Here is a 19,111-nt window from a genome sequence, read left to right on the forward strand (position 1 = left end):
ATTACAACCTTATTCAAATCATACATTCCAGCTAGAACATCTCTTTCCCCATTCACGATCCTTGAATCAACTTCGACATTTACTAAACCTGCAAAATCACTGCATAGGAAACTGCCCCCACCAGGACAGGTTCAAAGAACAAAGTCAGGGTGAGTACACACTGTCCAACCTAAAATAAATTTTTGGTGGCTTAAAACATGATTACGTGATTTATTTATTTCGAAGATAAAACTGATTCAATATGAATAAAATCATATTTCAAATGAAGCTCAATAAACAAATTGCAATAACTTTCGGCATTTCATGTGAAAAATTTAAATCACAACTTAACATATTTTATCAAAGAAACAAAGCAAGAATATTTACTTATTCTTAAGTACTTTAAAGATTATATTTGTCACTACTTCCACAAACTTAAATGTATTCCCGAAGATCTCCATCTGACTTAAACTTAGAAAATAACACACTAGGGTTCTTAACTCGCTTTTCACAACTATTAGCAGAATCTGGCATAATCTTTAGTGTAGCTCAATTAGCATTATCCATCATAAGATATGAAAAATACTATTCCCTATATTGTATATCTCACATCCCAACATGTATTTTCCTCGAACATAAATTCTTTTAAAAATACTGATACTTTATCTCTTATTCATCCAATATCAACTCTCCAAATTAATCACAATTACTATAACTCTTCGAGAAATAGTTCTTATACAAGTAGATAACGTATCAAAAATATACTTAGGATTTCGCAAACAATATATGTTTGATATTTCAAAACACACATACACTAATACTCTCACAATATTTGCTTATTCTAGCAAATTGAACATATTTTGTCTTTAAAAATTATATAATACTGGGGGGAAGAGAACACGAATAGAGAAGGGTTGTTCAACCACTGTCTCTATACTTTTCGGGGGTCGTCACCCACCCTTTCACACATGCTTGCAAGACTTTTAGGACATGTCCCCACACAGATGTACATATGTACATTTACACAGATGCACAAATGTGCATTTACACAGATCACACACAAATACACAAGTGTTGTTCATGGCCGTTGTTAACGGCTTCTTCCCCACTAAAACACATTTGAAAACTCATTTAATAAATTTAAGAAATATAATTCTTCAAACGCTTATATCACAAACCAAATCACATCTGAATTAACACAATTAAACACAATTGAAAATATTGTCACAATGATACTTATTCAATTTGACAGATCCATTCAAAAGATTTGCTTAAAGATCATAATAGCTTATCCAAAGATTTTCACAAACTCTGTATACATAAATCTTGAAAACAAGATAACCTAAGCACCTATATGTTATTCGGTTCGCTTGAAAGCACTCGCATATAGTTAAAATCCAAGATATATAGTCGAAATCCTTAAGCTTGTCAGGAATTATACTCATGAATACAAAGTAGTAAACTCAATATTAATCTATTGATATATTCTCGGTCCCAAAACGCAAATATTAAGTTTGTAGCACAAAGATCATCATTTCAAATTACTCCAACCTTTAGTCACAATAGTATAATAAACTCAAACCCTTATTATACTACTACGTATGAAACATTCATAACTCCAAGTATAATAACCCAAAATCTTCCTTATCTAACTCCAGTTGCATATAGGTTATACCCAAGTTAGCTTAATAGCTCAATTAAGACTAGTCAACTTAATTTTCTCTTGATCGTACGTGGTTACATACCCAACACTGTATTTTAGATCTTAAAAAAAATAATTCTCATTAAGAATAAAGTATAAAATGATGTGTAAATACACAATCTAATCGTATCAAAATATATATATCATTTAGATTATTTTATCTTAGTCAAAGAATAATCTTAAACTTTTAAATTCAAACATACTCTTTACAGAAACCGTATAAAGATCTCAAATGAAATAATTTAATAAACATTGAGCTTCAAAACTCGATAAAGGATAACTTGGTAAATATAGGCCATAAATCATAATTCGGAAAATTAAAATACATTATATATTGAGTAGCACAAAACTGGAGTTTTATAGAAGATCAATGAGTTTATTTTTATGGTTACCCAATTCTTAAAACTTATTTCAAAAAGCCATCCACGTTGTAACCAATCCTTATCATCATATTCGAGTTAGAATTATACAATAACTAATATGTTAGTAAAACTACCGTTTAGTGACAATGTTAACTATAACATAAAGAAAATATTTATCTTATAGATCTTATTATAAAATTATATCGCTCAAATAATAGTACAAGAAAAACAAAAGAACATAGAGGAATATATCTATCGCTTATGATTCAACCGATAGTCCCTGCTAAACCTTATTAATACCAACATAGGTTAATATTTATGAGTCACACTCATAGTTCCCTAATCATGTACTCCGTACCTTATTTCATAATTTGTCATATCTATAGCTTGATTACCCATAATGATATTCAACTGTAATTTCCGAAATGCACTAAATATAATGAAGCTAACATAAGCCGACATAGAGTATGGAATTCCGATTACATTACAACCCATATCATTCTTAACAAATATATGTATCTTTATAAATCTCACATGGGTCACATCCTCCAACTATGTAACCAAACCTTAATAAATCTCGCTACCAAATCTTCACAAGTCTCACAATCGAATTGGCACAAGTTTCATTTTCAAATGTATCAAAATGTCTCACGAACAAAATTTCAAGTCTCAAAAATCGAGCTTTCACAATCCTCATGTTTAAACCAATTGAGATATATATAGATTAAAAACACAAATATTAAAATCATTGAAATTCTATAAATGTTCATATTCACATCTTATATAGGATTTCCAAATCACAATATTATAAGTAAAACTTAACTCGAAATTCATATTGTTAAACGTAAATCACATTCTTAAAATAAAGATAACACAAGCTATAAATTTTCATCAAAGTGGATGGACAATGTGTACCTTAATTGTGGGGTGATATCTCCTCAACTATGGCTCACGAATCAGAGATTTCTTCACTAACACTTTCCCTTAATTCAATACCAACATAATATAAGAATTTGACAAGAAAAATCCCAAGAATAAGGTACTAATTCAACCCAAGTTACAGCCCTAGCAGATTTACCTTAGCTGGTGGGTTTGGCTTCGGTTGGCTTGGTTTCCCTTGGTTTTTCCACAAACGATTGCTTACCCAATCTGCACAAATAGGTAAAGAACAATTTCCTAAAGTTTCATGCAAAAATTCAGAAGGAAAAGGGACGAAAATTGGAGGTGAAACCTCACCTGGAACACGCCAGAACTGGCGGGACAGAAGGAGAGGAGGGAAGAGCTCTGGGCAGAGGGTTTCTGGACTTTTTTGGGGTGGAGAAAACTATGAGAGGTTTCTCTGTATTTATAGGAAGGGTGGGTGTAGGTAGTTTTGTAATTTCTCATTCTTAGGGTGGTCAATTTGGTCATTTCCCAAGGTGGGTCTGCTGCAGAATACTGCTGGAAGTATCTATGTTTAAGCTTTACTTAATGGGTGATTAGGAGGATAGAATACCTTGATTAATACCCTAATATGTCACATGTATTCCCCAAATAGTTCCCATTAAAATTAATTTCATTAATTAGGTGCTTGAATGTGTTTTTCGGGAATTACCGTATTACCCCAAATGTCAATATCAGAGTTCCCAATATTGTTTCCAATTCTTCAATTCTCATAAAATATTTAGTAATCAATACTTAACTTTAATCTAAGACCATATCAAAACATAATTAAGCTAATTATTAGCATTTTGTTAAGGACTGCTTAAAAAAAAATCGGGCTATTACATACTACCACCGTGAAAAATAAATTTCGTCCTCGAAATTTCAAAATGCAAACTTTAGATCATTTGAATAAAATATTACTTTGAAATCATATCTTGAAATCCAAGTGTAGGAAATAAACTAAGATATCTTGATTCCTTTGACATATATGATTCAGATATCATTATTAGATTTTGAGAACACTGGATCGATTGGAGATAAACGATACTCAGTCTAGTTTTAGGAGTAAGGTGACAAGATGGATTGATGATGACAATATACTGAAACTCTTGATCCGAGATAGCGAATGTAACTAGAATTTTTTTTTTTTTTTTAATGAGCCCAATGTTTACATTAGGACTCTAATTACCCAGATCAAACCATCTATTCGAGACTCAAATTCTTGTAAATCAAAACAAGATGTGAATTCTAAAATCCTGAACCCATCATCACTAAGTGTATAACTACACTATTAACTACAAATCCAATTTCAATCCTCGACACTTTTTCCCACAAGAATAAAATGAAGTGTCTCCAACTCCCAAAATATATGTTTTAGCTTTCCAACCTTCATATTCCTAAAACATTTCACAAACTTATCATCACGTTAAATCTTTCATTAAATCTCGACTCCTCGGTTTAAGACATAAGACTTTTGAGCTTTAACATCCCAAATAGAACTCATACTTATTAACTCTAAATCAATCCAATAAAATAATTTCTAACTCATATGCTATGATATGATGATCATAGCAAACCCAAAATCAACCTTGGCTCTGATACCAACTGTAACAGCCCGCTCCCAATGAGCTGCTAATTAGAATCACTTATTAGAAATTAATCAAACTTAACTCTTAACCAACCAAGAATTAAATTAATCTCATTATCAACTCTCACAATTAACTTAAGAATATTCACAAATAAAACCATTACAACCTTATTCAAATCATACATTCCAGCTAGAACATCTCTTTCCCCATTCACGATCCTTGAATCAACTTCGACATTTACTAAACCTGCAAAATCACTGCATAGGAAACTGCCCCCACCAGGACAGGTTCAAAGAACAAAGTCAGGGAAACTGAGTACACACTGTCCAACCTAAAATAAATTTTCGGTGGCTTAAAACATGATTACGTGATTTATTTATTTCGAAGATAAAACTGATTCAATATGAATAAAATCATATTTCAAATGAAGCTCAATAAACAAATTGCAATAACTTTCGGCATTTCATGTCAAAAATTTAAATCACAACTTAACATATTTTATCAAAGAAACAAAGCAAGAATATTTACTTATGCTTAAGTACTTTAAAGATTATATTTGTCACTACTTCCACAAACTTAAATGTATTCCCGAAGATCTCCATCTGACTTAAACTTAGAAAATAACACACTAGGGTTCTTAACTCGCTTTTCACAACTATTAGCAGAATCTGGCATAATCTTTAGTGTAGCTCAATTAGCATTATCCATCATAAGATATGAAAATACTATTCCCTATATTGTATATCTCACATCCCAACATGTATTTTCCTCGAACATAAATTCTTTTAAAAATACTGATACTTTATCTCTTATTCATCCAATATCAACTCTCCAAATTAATCACAATTACTATAACTCTTCGAGAAATAGTTCTTATACAAGTAGATAACGTATCAAAAATATACTTAGGATTTCGCAAACAATATATGTTTGATATTTCAAAACACACATACACTAATACTCTCACAATATTTGCTTATTCTAGCAAATTGAACATATTTTGTCTTTAAAAATTATATAATACTGGGGGAAGAGAACACGAATAGAGAAGGGTTGTTCAACCATTGTCTCTATACTTTTCGGGGGTCGTCACCCACGCTTTCACACATGCTTGCAAGACTTTTAGGACATGTCCCCACACAGATGTACATATGTACATTTACACAGATGCACAAATGTGCATTTACACAGATCACACACAAATACACAAGTGTTGTTCATGGCCGTTGTTAACGGCTTCTTCCCCACTAAAACACATTTGAAAACTCATTTAATAAATTTAAGAAATATAATTCTTCAAAGGCTTATATCATAAACCAAATCACATCTGAATTAACACAATTAAACACAATTGAAAATATTGTCACAATGATACTTATTCAATTTGACAGATCCATTCAAAAGATTTGCTTAAAGATCATAATAGCTTATCCAAAGATTTTCACAAACTCTGTATACATAAATTTTGAAAACAAGATAACCTAAGCACCTATATGTTATTCGGTTCGCTTGAAAGCACTCGCATATAGTTAAAATCCAAGATATATAGTCGAAATCCTTAAGCTTGTCAGGAATTATACTCATGAATACAAAGTAGTAAACTCAACATTAATCTATTGATATATTCTCGGTCCCAAAACGCAAATATTAAGTTTGTAGCACAAAGATCATCATTTCAAATTACTCCAACCTTTAGTCACAATAGTATAATAAACTCAAACCCTTATTATACTACTACGTATGAAACATTCATAACTCCAAGTATAATAACCCAAAATCTTCCTTATCTAACTCCAGTTACATATAGGTTATACCCAAGTTAGCTTAATAGCTCAATTAAGACTAGTCAACTTAATTTTCTCTTGATCGTACGTGGTTACATACCCAACACTGTATTTTAGATCTTAAAAAAAAATAATTCTCATTAAGAATAAAGTATAAAATGATGTGTAAATACACAATCTAATCGTATCAAAATATATATATCATTTAGATTATTTTATCTTAGTCAAAGAATAATCTTAAACTTTTAAATTCAAACATACTCTTTACAGAAACCGTATAAAGATCTCAAATGAAATAATTTAATAAACATTGAGCTTCAAAACTCGATAAAGGATAACTTGGTAAATATAGGCCATAAATCATAATTCGGAAAATTAAAATACATTATATATTGAGTAGCACAAAACTGGAGTTTTATAGAAGATCAATGAGTTTATTTTTATGGTTACCCCATTCTTAAAACTTATTTCAAAAAGCCATCCACGTTGTAACCAATCCTTATCATCATATTCGAGTTAGAATTATACAATAACTAATATGTTAGTAAAACTACCGTTTAGTGACAATGTTAACTATAACATAAAGAAAATATTTATCTTATAGATCTTATTATAAAATTATATCGCTCAAATAATAGTACAAGAAAAACAAAAGAACATAGAGGAATATATCTATCGCTTATGATTCAACCGATAGTCCCTGCTAAACCTTATTAATACCAACATAGGTTAATATTTATGAGTCACACTCATAGTTCCCTAATCATGTACTCCGTACCTTATTTCATAATTTGTCATATCTATAGCTTGATTACCCATAATGATATTCAACTGTAATTTCCGAAATGCACTAAATATAATGAAGCTAACATAAGCCGACATAGAGTATGGAATTCCGATTACATTACAACCCATATCATTCTTAACAAATATATGTATCTTTATAAATCTCACATGGGTCACATCCTCCAACTATGTAACCAAACCTTAATAAATCTCGCTACCAAATCTTCACAAGTCTCACAATCGAATTGGCACAAGTTTCATTTTCAAATGTATCAAAATGTCTCACGAACAAAATTTCAAGTCTCAAAAATCGAGCTTTCACAATCCTCATGTTTAAACCAATTGAGATATATATAGATTAAAAACACAAATATTAAAATCATTGAAATTCTATAAATGTTCATATTCACATCTTATATAGGATTTCCAAATCACAATATTATAAGTAAAACTTAACTCGAAATTCATATTGTTAAACGTAAATCACATTCTTAAAATAAAGATAACACAAGCTATAAATTTTCATCAAAGTGGATGGACAATGTGTACCTTAATTGTGGGGTGATATCTCCTCAACTATGGCTCACGAATAAGAGATTTCTTCACTAACACTTTCCCTTAATTCAATACCAACATAATATAAGAATTTGACAAGAAAATTCCCAAGAATAAGTTACTAATTCAACCCAAGTTACAACCCTAGCAGATTTACCTTAGCTGGTGGGTTTGGCTTTGGTTGGCTTGGTTTCCCTTGGTTTTTCCACAAATGATTGCTTACCCAATCTGCACAAATAGGTAAAGAACAATTTCCTAAAGTTTCATGCAAAAATTCAGAAGGAAAAGGGACGAAAATTGGAGGTGAAACCTCACCTGGAACACGCCAGAACTGGCGGGACAGAAGGAGAGGAGGGAAGAGCTCTGGGCAGAGGGTTTCTGGACTTTTTTGGGGTGGAGAAAACTATGAGAGGTTGCTCTGTATTTATAGGAAGGGTGGGTGTAGGTAGTTTTGTAATTTCTCATTCTTAGGGGGGTCAATTTGGTCATTTCCCAAGGTGGGTCTGCTGCAGAATACTGCTGGAAGTATCTATGTTTAAGCTTTACTTAATGGGTGATTAGGAGGATAGAATACCTTGATTAATACCCTAATATGTCACATGTATTCCCCAAATAGTTCCCATTAAAATTAATTTCATTAATTAGGTGCTTGAATGTGTTTTTCGGGAATTACCGTATTACCCCAAATGTCAATATCAGAGTTCCCAATATTGTTTCCAATTCTTCAATTCTCATAAAATATTTAGTAATCAATACTTAACTTTAATCTAAGACCATATCAAAACATAATTAAGCTAATTAATAGAATTTTGTTAAGGACTGCTTAAAAAAAAAAATTGGGCTATTACATACTACCACCCTTAAAAATAAATTTCGTCCTCGAAATTTCAAAATGCAAACTTTAGATCATTTGAATAAAATATTACTTTGAAATCATATCTTGAAATCCAAGTGTAGGAAATAAACTAAGATATCTTGATTCCTTTGACATATATGATTCAGATATCATTATTAGATTTTGAGAACACTGGATCGATTGGAGATAAACGATACTCAGTCTAGTTTTAGGAGGAAGGTGACAAGATGGATTGATGATGACAATATACTGAAACTCTTGATCCGAGATAGCGAATGTAACTAGAATTTTTTTTTTTTTTTTAATGAGCCCAATGTTTACATTAGGACTCTAATTACCCAGATCAAACCATCTATTCGAGACTCAAATTCTTGTAAATCAAAACAAGATGTGAATTCTAAAATCCCGAACCCATCATCACTAAGTGTATAACTACACTATTAACTACAAATCCAATTTCAATCCTCGACACTTTTTCCCACAAGAATAAAATGAAGTGTCTCCAACTCCCAAAATATATGTTTTAGCTTTCCAACCTTCATATTCCTAAAACATTTCACAAACTTATCATCACGTTAAATCTTTCATTCAATCTCGACTCCTCGGTTTAAGACATAAGACTTTTGAGCTTTAACATCCCAAATAGAACTCATACTTATTAACTCTAAATCAATCCAATAAAATAATTTCTAACTCATATGCTATGATATGATGATCATAGCAAACCCAAAATCAACCTTGGCTCTGATACCAACTGTAACAGCCCGCTCCCAATGAGCTGCTAATTAGAATCACTTATTAGAAATTAATCAAACTTAACTCTTAACCAACCAAGAATTAAATTAATCTCATTATCAACTCTCACAATTAACTTAAGAATATTCACAAATAAAACCATTACAACCTTATTCAAATCATACATTCCAGCTAGAACATCTCTTTCCCCATTCACGATCCTTGAATCAACTTCGACATTTACTAAACCTGCAAAATCACTGCATAGGAAACTGCCCCCACCAGGACAGGTTCAAAGAACAAAGTCAGGGAAACTGAGTACACACTGTCCAACCTAAAATAAATTTTCGGTGGCTTAAAACATGATTACGTGATTTATTTATTTCGAAGATAAAACTGATTCAATATGAATAAAATCATATTTCAAATGAAGCTCAATAAACAAATTGCAATAACTTTCCGCATTTCATGTGAAAAATTTAAATCACAACTTAACATATTTTATCAAAGAAACAAAGCAAGAATATTTACTTATGCTTAAGTACTTTAAAGATTATATTTGTCACTACTTCCACAAACTTAAATGTATTCCCGAAGATCTCCATCTGACTTAAACTTAGAAAATAACACACTAGGGTTCTTAACTCGCTTTTCACAACTATTAGCAGAATCTGGCATAATCTTTAGTGTAGCTCAATTAGCATTATCCATCATAAGATATGAAAATACTATTCCCTATATTGTATATCTCACATCCCAACATGTATTTTCCTCGAACATATATCCTTTTAAAAATACTGATACTTTATCTCTTATTCATCCAATATCAACTCTCCAAATTAATCACAATTACTATAACTCTTCGAGAAATAGTTCTTATACAAGTAGATAACGTATCAAAAATATACTTAGGATTCGCAAACAATATATGTTTGATATTTCAAAACACACATACACTAATACTCTCACAATATTTGCTTATTCTAGCAAATTGAACATATTTTGTCTTTAAAAATTATATAATACTGGGGGAAGAGAACACGAATAGAGAAGGGTTGTTCAACCATTGTCTCTATACTTTTCGGGGGTCGTCACCCACGCTTTCACACATGCTTGCAAGACTTTTAGGACATGTCCCCACACAGATGTACATATGTACATTTACACAGATGCACAAATGTGCATTCACACAGATCACACACAAATACACAAGTGTTGTTCATGGCCGTTGTTAACGGCTTCTTCCCCACTAAAACACATTTGAAAACTTATTTAATAAATTTAAGAAATATAATTCTTCAAAGGCTTATATCATAAACCAAATCACATCTGAATTAACACAATTAAACACAATTGAAAATATTGTCACAATGATACTTATTCAATTTGACAGATCCATTCAAAAGATTTGCTTAAAGATCATAATAGCTTATCCAAAGATTTTCACAAACTCTGTATACATAAATCTTGAAAACAAGATAACCTAAGCACCTATATGTTATTCGGTTCGCTTGAAAGCACTCGCATATAGTTAAAATCCAAGATATATAGTCGAAATCCTTAAGCTTGTCAGGAATTATACTCATGAATACAAAGTAGTAAACTCAATATTTAATCTATTGATATATTCTCGGTCCCAAAACGCAAATATTAAGTTTGTAGCACAAAGATCATCATTTCAAATTACTCCAACCTTTAGTCACAATAGTATAATAAACTCAAACCCTTATTACACTACTACGTATGAAACATTCATAACTCCAAGTATAATAACCCAAAATCTTCCTTATCTAACTCCAGTTGCATATAGGTTATACCCAAGTTAGCTTAATAGCTCAATTAAGACTAGTCAACTTAATTTTCTCTTGATCGTACGTGGTTACATACCCAACACTGTATTTTAGATCTTAAAAAAAAAAAATTCTCATTAAGAATAAAGTATAAAATGATGTGTAAATACACAATCTAATCGTATCAAAATATATATATCATTTAGATTATTTTATCTTAGTCAAAGAATAATCTTAAACTTTTAAATTCAAACATACTCTTTACAGAAACCGTATAAAGATCTCAAATGAAATAATTTAATAAACATTGAGCTTCAAAACTCGATAAAGGATAACTTGGTAAATATAGGCCATAAATCATAATTCGGAAAATTAAAATACATTATATATTGAGTAGCACAAAACTGGAGTTTTATAGAAGATCAATGAGTTTATTTTTATGGTTACCCAATTCTTAAAACTTATTTCAAAAAGCCATCCACGTTGTAACCAATCCTTATCATCATATTCGAGTTAGAATTATACAATAACTAATATGTTAGTAAAACTACCGTTTAGTGACAATGTTAACTATAACATAAAGAAAATATTTATCTTATAGATCTTATTATAAAATTATATCGCTCAAATAATAGTACAAGAAAAACAAAAGAACATAGAGGAATATATCTATCGCTTATGATTCAACCGATAGTCCCTGCTAAACCTTATTAATACCAACATAGGTTAATATTTATGAGTCACACTCATAGTTCCCTAATCATGTACTCCGTACCTTATTTCATAATTTGTCATATCTATAGCTTGATTACCCATAATGATATTCAACTGTAATTTCCGAAATGCACTAAATATAATGAAGCTAACATAAGCCGACATAGAGTATGGAATTCCGATTACATTACAACCCATATCATTCTTAACAAATATATGTATCTTTATAAATCTCACATGGGTCACATCCTCCAACTATGTAACCAAACCTTAATAAATCTCGCTACCAAATCTTCACAAGTCTCACAATCGAATTGGCACAAGTTTCATTTTCAAATGTATCAAAATGTCTCACGAACAAAATTTCAAGTCTCAAAAATCGAGCTTTCACAATCCTCATGTTTAAACCAATTGAGATATATATAGATTAAAAACACAAATATTAAAATCATTGAAATTCTATAAATGTTCATATTCACATCTTATATAGGATTTCCAAATCACAATATTATAAGTAAAACTTAACTCGAAATTCATATTGTTAAACGTAAATCACATTCTTAAAATAAAGATAACACAAGCTATAAATTTTCATCAAAGTGGATGGACAATGTGTACCTTAATTGTGGGGTGATATCTCCTCAACTATGGCTCACGAATCAGAGATTTCTTCACTAACACTTTCCCTTAATTCAATACCAACATAATATAAGAATTTGACAAGAAAAATCCCAAGAATAAGGTACTAATTCAACCCAAGTTACAACCCTAGCAGATTTACCTTAGCTGGTGGGTTTGGCTTCGGTTGGCTTGGTTTCCCTTGGTTTTTCCACAAACGATTGCTTACCCAATCTGCACAAATAGGTAAAGAACAATTTCCTAAAGTTTCATGCAAAAATTCAGAAGGAAAAGGGACGAAACTTGGAGGTGAAACCTCACCTGGAACACGCCAGAACTGGCGGGACAGAAGGAGAGGAGGGAAGAGCTCTGGGCAGAGGGTTTCTGGACTTTTTTGGGGTGGAGAAAACTATGAGAGGTTGCTCTGTATTTATAGGAAGGGTGGGTGTAGGTAGTTTTGTAATTTCTCATTCTTAGGGGGGTCAATTTGGTCATTTCCCAAGGTGGGTCTGCTGCAGAATACTGCTGGAAGTATCTATGTTTAAGCTTTACTTAATGGGTGATTAGGAGGATAGAATACCTTGATTAATACCCTAATATGTCACATGTATTCCCCAAATAGTTCCCATTAAAATTAATTTCATTAATTAGGTGCTTGAATGTGTTTTTCGGGAATTACCGTATTACCCCAAATGTCAATATCAGAGTTCCCAATATTGTTTCCAATTCTTCAATTCTCATAAAATATTTAGTAATCAATACTTAACTTTAATCTAAGACCATATCAAAACATAATTAAGCTAATTAATAGCATTTTGTTAAGGACTGCTTAAAAAAAAAAATCGGGCTATTACATACTATATTCTATTCTCCCTGTTTATTAAATAAAATGAATTGAAATGATGTTACGATGCTAGGGTAACACGTTACTGAGTCTTCGGCTCACCGTTTTGTTTTCCGTTTTAGGTACTGCGGGGAACAATGGACACGAGTAGTGGCGAGGAACTTCACTTTATTAATATTCACCTAGTTTATGCTTAATGTTTTAATAGTTTAATTAAATACTTTTAGTAATTTATGTACTTGTATTTTGGGAATATAAAGGATTATTATAATAATTTGGGTTTTGATAGCTTATGTTATGATAGTTGCCTTGTAATTTCCAAGAGGGAATTACGGCAGGTAATGTCCCGACCAAGTTAGGTTAATTCCGCTGCTAATTATGCTTTAATAAGTGATTTAGAGGTCGGGGTGTTACAGTTTGGTATTCAGAGCCAAGGTTCTGGACTATAAGTGCTAAACCTTGCGGGTTTTGCACGAAATAGAATTCATTAGGCTTTCAGCAAAGAGTTTTAAGGAATAAGTCTAAAAGAATATGTTAAAATCTTGTTAAGTTAAAATGAAATGAGTGTGAGTGTAGGAACGGGCTGAAAGGGGATTATTTTCCTATTATGTATGTTTTCCTGATTGAGCATGTTATGCAGAATGTCGACTATCGAGGCTGCTAACGATATTAACGAGGGAGCTCACAACGATCACAACGTCCATGTCAATGATGACACTATCTACGAGGATGTCGCCCATGATGATCCCTATGACGATCAACCTATCGAAGATCACAAAGAAAGGATGGAACGATTAGAAACCGTTAGCACGATGTTAGCTGAATTAATCAAAGATTCTCAGAAACAGAAATCGACGAATGCGAACGAAAATGCATCAATGTTCAAGAAGTTTTCATCCCTAAACCCACCATCTTACGATGGCAAGCCCGACCCTGTAGAATTCGAGGATTGGATTAATCGCATAGATCAGTTGTTTGAAACCTTGCAATGTCCTAAGGAATGGAGAGTCGATTTCGCCGTGTTTTACTTAACGGGTCAAGCAAGTTTATGGTGGAAAATTAATAAAGAAAGGAAGAATGAGCCTAGATTTGGTTGGACCGAACTGCAAAAGTTATTAAGAGATAAGTTTTATCCACCATCCCTGAGGAAACAAAAGGAAGACGAGTTTTTGCACTTGCAACAAGGAACAATGAGTGTTATGGAATATGCAAACAAGTTCATGGAATTGTCAAGATTTGCACCGGAGTTGGTATCGACAGAACAATCTAGGATGAACCGTTTTGAGCGAGGTCTTCATTTGAAGTACCAAGATAGGTTGGCAACTCAAAGGTTTACTTCCTATCAAGATATGGTTGATATTGCAGTAAATGTTGAACGAGTTGTATTACTTCGAGAAGCACAAAATGTTGGTGATAAAAGGAAGAATGATAATCGAAACCATGGAGGAACTAAAAGGCCAAACCAAGGAAACCATAATCATAGAAGGAACGATAGTAGAGACCAAGGTTACAATGATAGAGCATCTCGTAAGGTATGGTGTGCTAAGTGTGGAAAGAGAAACCATACCGAAAGTGAATGTCGTGCAGGAACAAAGACATGTTATCGATGTGGAGGAAAAGATCATTTTGTCAGAGACTGCCCTAAACCACCTCCCACGGATATTGGAAGAGCAACCTCGACCAATCATGAACGAACAACAACAATGTTAGGGTTGATCATGATCCACCACGACCCCCAATATCTAGAAAGGCTTACATGATGAGAGCTGACAAGGAAGAAGAAGATGACGCCAACGCTGATACCATTTCAATTTAGTTCTCATGTACGTTTGAACCTAAGTTTCCTGTTGTAGATTTGAATCATGTTATAGATCTTTTGTCAAGGACATGTTATGAATATTTAAGGATCATTTATGTCCTCTAGGAAGTTTATGAAAGAATTAATAAAAGCATGATTTTGTGGATTTAAGGAACTTTTATGTTTATGAAATATTTAAGGTTGATTTTTAGAGTACCGAAAGAGCATGAGTTTTGATATTCCAGTAGGAACACACACAAGAGGCGGGGGGTGAATTGTAATTCGAACTTTGATAGAGTTTCTTTTGAAACCAAGGAACAGTAAAGAAACTGGGAGCAAGAAAGACTAGAATAACAACTGTGAGAACTTCTTGACACTAATCAAGAAGAGAATTTCTTTTATTATAGTAATGCCTCGATTACAATAACTCTCTAACACAAGTTTCTCTCTAACTCGTGTTCCTCACAGTAATCTACTCAGACTACAACTCTATCTCTTTCACTCTCTCAGACTTACACTCTAAGTCTTTACAGGATAACTCTATCCTCACTAATACAAAATACAATTCGTGTTTAGATAACTCTAGATATTAATAATGCTTTTGTGTAGATATAAGGAACTTAGGAACTTGGAATTAACTAGGACACAAACTGTTTTAGAAAATCTTTGATAATACGTTTTTAGGAAAGCAAAAACTCTTAGAATTGTTTGTGTAATTTTCCAGAAAATATATTTGTCCTTTTATAGGTTTATCCCTAGGGTTAGTTCCTTTCAAAACCTCAACTGCCAACCGCCAGCACTTTGTTCTTCACGTCCCTTGTCTTGAGGAACAAGGGGAAGACCACTTCCCACGTTTCAGCTACAAAGCAGTTAGTGGTTTGACTCAATCAAACCCTAAAAGATTTCCTTCAACAGATTTTATTTGTTTACAAAAACTGTGGAGAATTTTTAGGAAAATAAGTTTTGATTAAATAAAATAAAACGTGAATCTATTTTATATTAAAAACTTATTTTTATTTAACTACATGTTTTCATAAAAATTTCTTCCAGTAAAATAAATGGCCTAATTAAATCTCAAGTTCCTTGAGTACCCTATATATCTTTTGCATAATTAATATTTACATAAAATTCTAAGTAAAGTAGACTACCTAGACTTTTATGTCTTCCCTTTGTCTGGAACTTGCAACTCAGAAGCTTCAGACGTTCCAGCTCTGGAACAATGATGAGTTCCTCTCTGGCTATCAAAGGAACTCGTGGCCATGAGTCTGTAATTGTTCTTGTGGGCATGTAAAGCTCTTGATATGTAAATGTGTTGCTTCTCTTGTGACTTCAACCAGGAACAGATACAACTTCCAGCTCAGGAACTCCAGTGGCTGTTTCAACTGTAGACTTGGAACTCCAACATCTGATTCAAGTTCCTATTCTAATAGGAACTTGGGCATTTACCTGTCTAAAGTCATTAGTAATCACAATCAGGAAGTTTGCAATGTGTGTGTGTGTCATCAACCAAAACCTAGGAACAACAATATTCCCCCTTTTTGGTGATGACAACACTTGCAAACTTTTCACAGAGAGAGTAAATATAAACAAGAACAGATGCAGACCACAAAAAAAAAAAAAGAAAGACAGAAGAGAGAATAAAAAAAATTAAACTTACAGAGAGAGTACACAAGAAGTTGATTCAGGAACTGGATTGATTGAACCTTGGAAGTTTGCACCTTGACTTCCCCCTGTTGACATCAACAAAAAGCACAGCACGAAATATAGCCATTCCAAACACAATGCCCCACGATCAACGTTTGGCAAGTTAAGCTAGCCTCAAAGTATTAAACCAACTCACACAATAAATGAAAAGCAAGCTGTAATGATCAAAACTAGAAAACACAAAGATATTTAACCAAGCAAGTCAAAATAAGATGGAACAAATACCCAAGTTTGAAAATTATACAGACCAAAAGAAAATTAAAAAGATTTTTCCATGGAAGAAGATAATTGAAACATGGGATAGGGTGATTAAGCTTGGGATGGGGAACCAGAACCAGCAGTTTCCTCGATCACAGTCTCCTCAAAAGATTCCAGATTATTGATCTTGGTGAGAATGGTGGCACGAGTTGCGTTGGCTTGATCTGAGTAGTGGTGAAGAGTGGTTTGGAGAGTCTTGACACTAGTAACCAATGCACCTATGTGTGCCTGCATTGAACTGATCCTGTGGTCTGTTCCCTCCTGCAGTTCCACCAGACGGGCAACTGTCGCCTTCAGTTCCAATATCTGATCATCTTTTGCGTTTCAGGCACCCCCATGGTCTTGAACATGTTCCTATTCAGATGGAACACGACGAGCTTTGGACTTCTTGGAGGATCTGGGTGTCCTGTTCCTTGGCACAGCAGTTTCAGGCAGTTCCTCTTGTTTGATTGGAACAACATCCTCCTCTATGGGCATCTCCTTGACCTCCCCTTCTTCATTTATTTCCATAAAGATAGGCCCTCTTTTCTTATTTTCTTTCATTGCCACCCTCATGCTCTTTCTTTTCCCTTGGGATCCTACACTCTTCCTTTTCCCTCGAGATAAAGTTACCTCTAAGTGTTCGAGTTCTTCCTCCTCCTCCACTTCTTCTTTAACTTCTGGACCCTCTTGGTCTTCTTCATCCTTTTTCTCTGTTTTGCCAGCCTTAATGACTTTGCCCTGAACTACTTTAAGGTTTAGCAGAGTGAGCATTTCAAGTTGTAGGATTTGGGTTGATTTTAGAGGGATGACATAGTAGGGAGTGAGGTCAACTGAGAAACTTTTGAAGATTTCAGTGAGAAGCGAAGAGTAAGGGATTTTGAATTTTGGGATGCAGGTGGATAGATGTTTGATCATAATAGCTGGAAAATTGATGGGAATTTTTCTTTCCAGACAATACATGAGGCATGCATCAAACAAACAGGCTATGTTTCTCTTCTGGGTTCGAGGAACTACACCTCTCCCCACAATATTGAATAGCAGTTTTTGAAGGGGTGAGAAACAGTTATGTGTTGTGGAGGTGGACACTTTGGAGTTTCCTCCAATTGAACCAACAATATCATCCTCATTGACACTATCAATGGTCACTGTAATCTGACCTTTCAACCACATATCAAAACCCCTATTGGGTGTACCAAACAGTTGTTCCAGATAGGAGGCATCAAATTCTATGCGAGTTCCATTTACTTTACTTGAACACACATCATCAACACAAGTAAAGTTTTTGCAAAATTCTTTCATGGCTTCGGGAATTAGGGGTGATTTGGCATAAGTACTTAACAAGCTTACCCACTTTTGGTGTTCGAGGATCTCCATCAATTCATTGAACTTCGTAGCTTCACACCACGTTGAATTGATCGCAAACCCTTCCACCAGATTGCTCTCCTTAGCAGTGAGTTTCTTGACGCTTTTTCCTTCCCCCTGAGTGTGAGCACCCTCCTGGTGTTCTTCAGTTTCTTCGAGTTGTTCACCCGAAGTTTCTACCCGACGCTTTTTGGATTTCCTTGTGGAAGATCTAGGGTTTGAAATTGGGGATTTCATTTCGATGTCAGTGTCGATTGGTTCCCCTTGAGTAATTGCGAGTATTGGATTGTGGGATCGAAGAGGAATTGGCGATTGAATGGGTGAGGTATCCATGGGAACTGGAGATGATGGATTTCTTTTTCGTTTGAGGGAAGTGAGATCAGTGTTGTTGCTTGTGAGAACCATGGTGAAGGATTTTTATAGGTGGAAGGAGAGGTGGTGTCAGTGGAGAAGGCGTGTGAGAGAGAGAGAAAGGGGGTTGCATGGATTGAATGTGGAAAGGGAAGAGTTTCTCCTATTTATTGCCAATGGAACCGTTCCAAACATTCTTTGAATATGGGTATTCGTTTTTGAATTTTTAAAAAATTTAAAAAATATTTAAAAGAAAAATATAGAAATAAATTAAATTAAAACTGTGTTTGACTTGCTTAATTTTGTATCTCTGAATTAACTAGTTTGAAAGGAACTGCTTACCTTGCACATTTGGAGTGTAAGTTTATTTGCCACGATGGTAAGCTTCAACTATGTTTGCACACAAGATTTTGTGTTT

At 33.3% G+C, this 19,111-nt stretch overlaps 2 long non-coding RNA genes across 2 annotated transcripts; both read right to left on the minus strand.

Annotated features, from left to right (window-relative positions):
* Positions 1 to 2,958: 2,958 nt before the first annotated feature.
* On the minus strand, positions 2,959 to 3,345 carry LOC110804139 (uncharacterized). Its single transcript, XR_002537648.2, has 3 exons — positions 3,280 to 3,345; positions 3,122 to 3,192; positions 2,959 to 3,026 (listed from the first exon to the last, which is right to left on the minus strand). It is a non-coding gene; the product is annotated as an uncharacterized lncRNA (long non-coding RNA).
* Positions 3,346 to 12,394: 9,049 nt separating this feature from the next.
* On the minus strand, positions 12,395 to 12,781 carry LOC110778266 (uncharacterized). Its single transcript, XR_002530736.2, has 3 exons — positions 12,716 to 12,781; positions 12,558 to 12,628; positions 12,395 to 12,462 (listed from the first exon to the last, which is right to left on the minus strand). It is a non-coding gene; the product is annotated as an uncharacterized lncRNA (long non-coding RNA).
* Between the last annotated feature and the right edge of the window lie 6,330 nt (positions 12,782 to 19,111).

This window comes from Spinacia oleracea, chromosome 6 (genome assembly GCF_020520425.1).
Source record: "Spinacia oleracea cultivar Varoflay chromosome 6, BTI_SOV_V1, whole genome shotgun sequence".
Classification (NCBI taxonomy): Eukaryota; Viridiplantae; Streptophyta; class Magnoliopsida; order Caryophyllales; family Amaranthaceae; genus Spinacia; species Spinacia oleracea.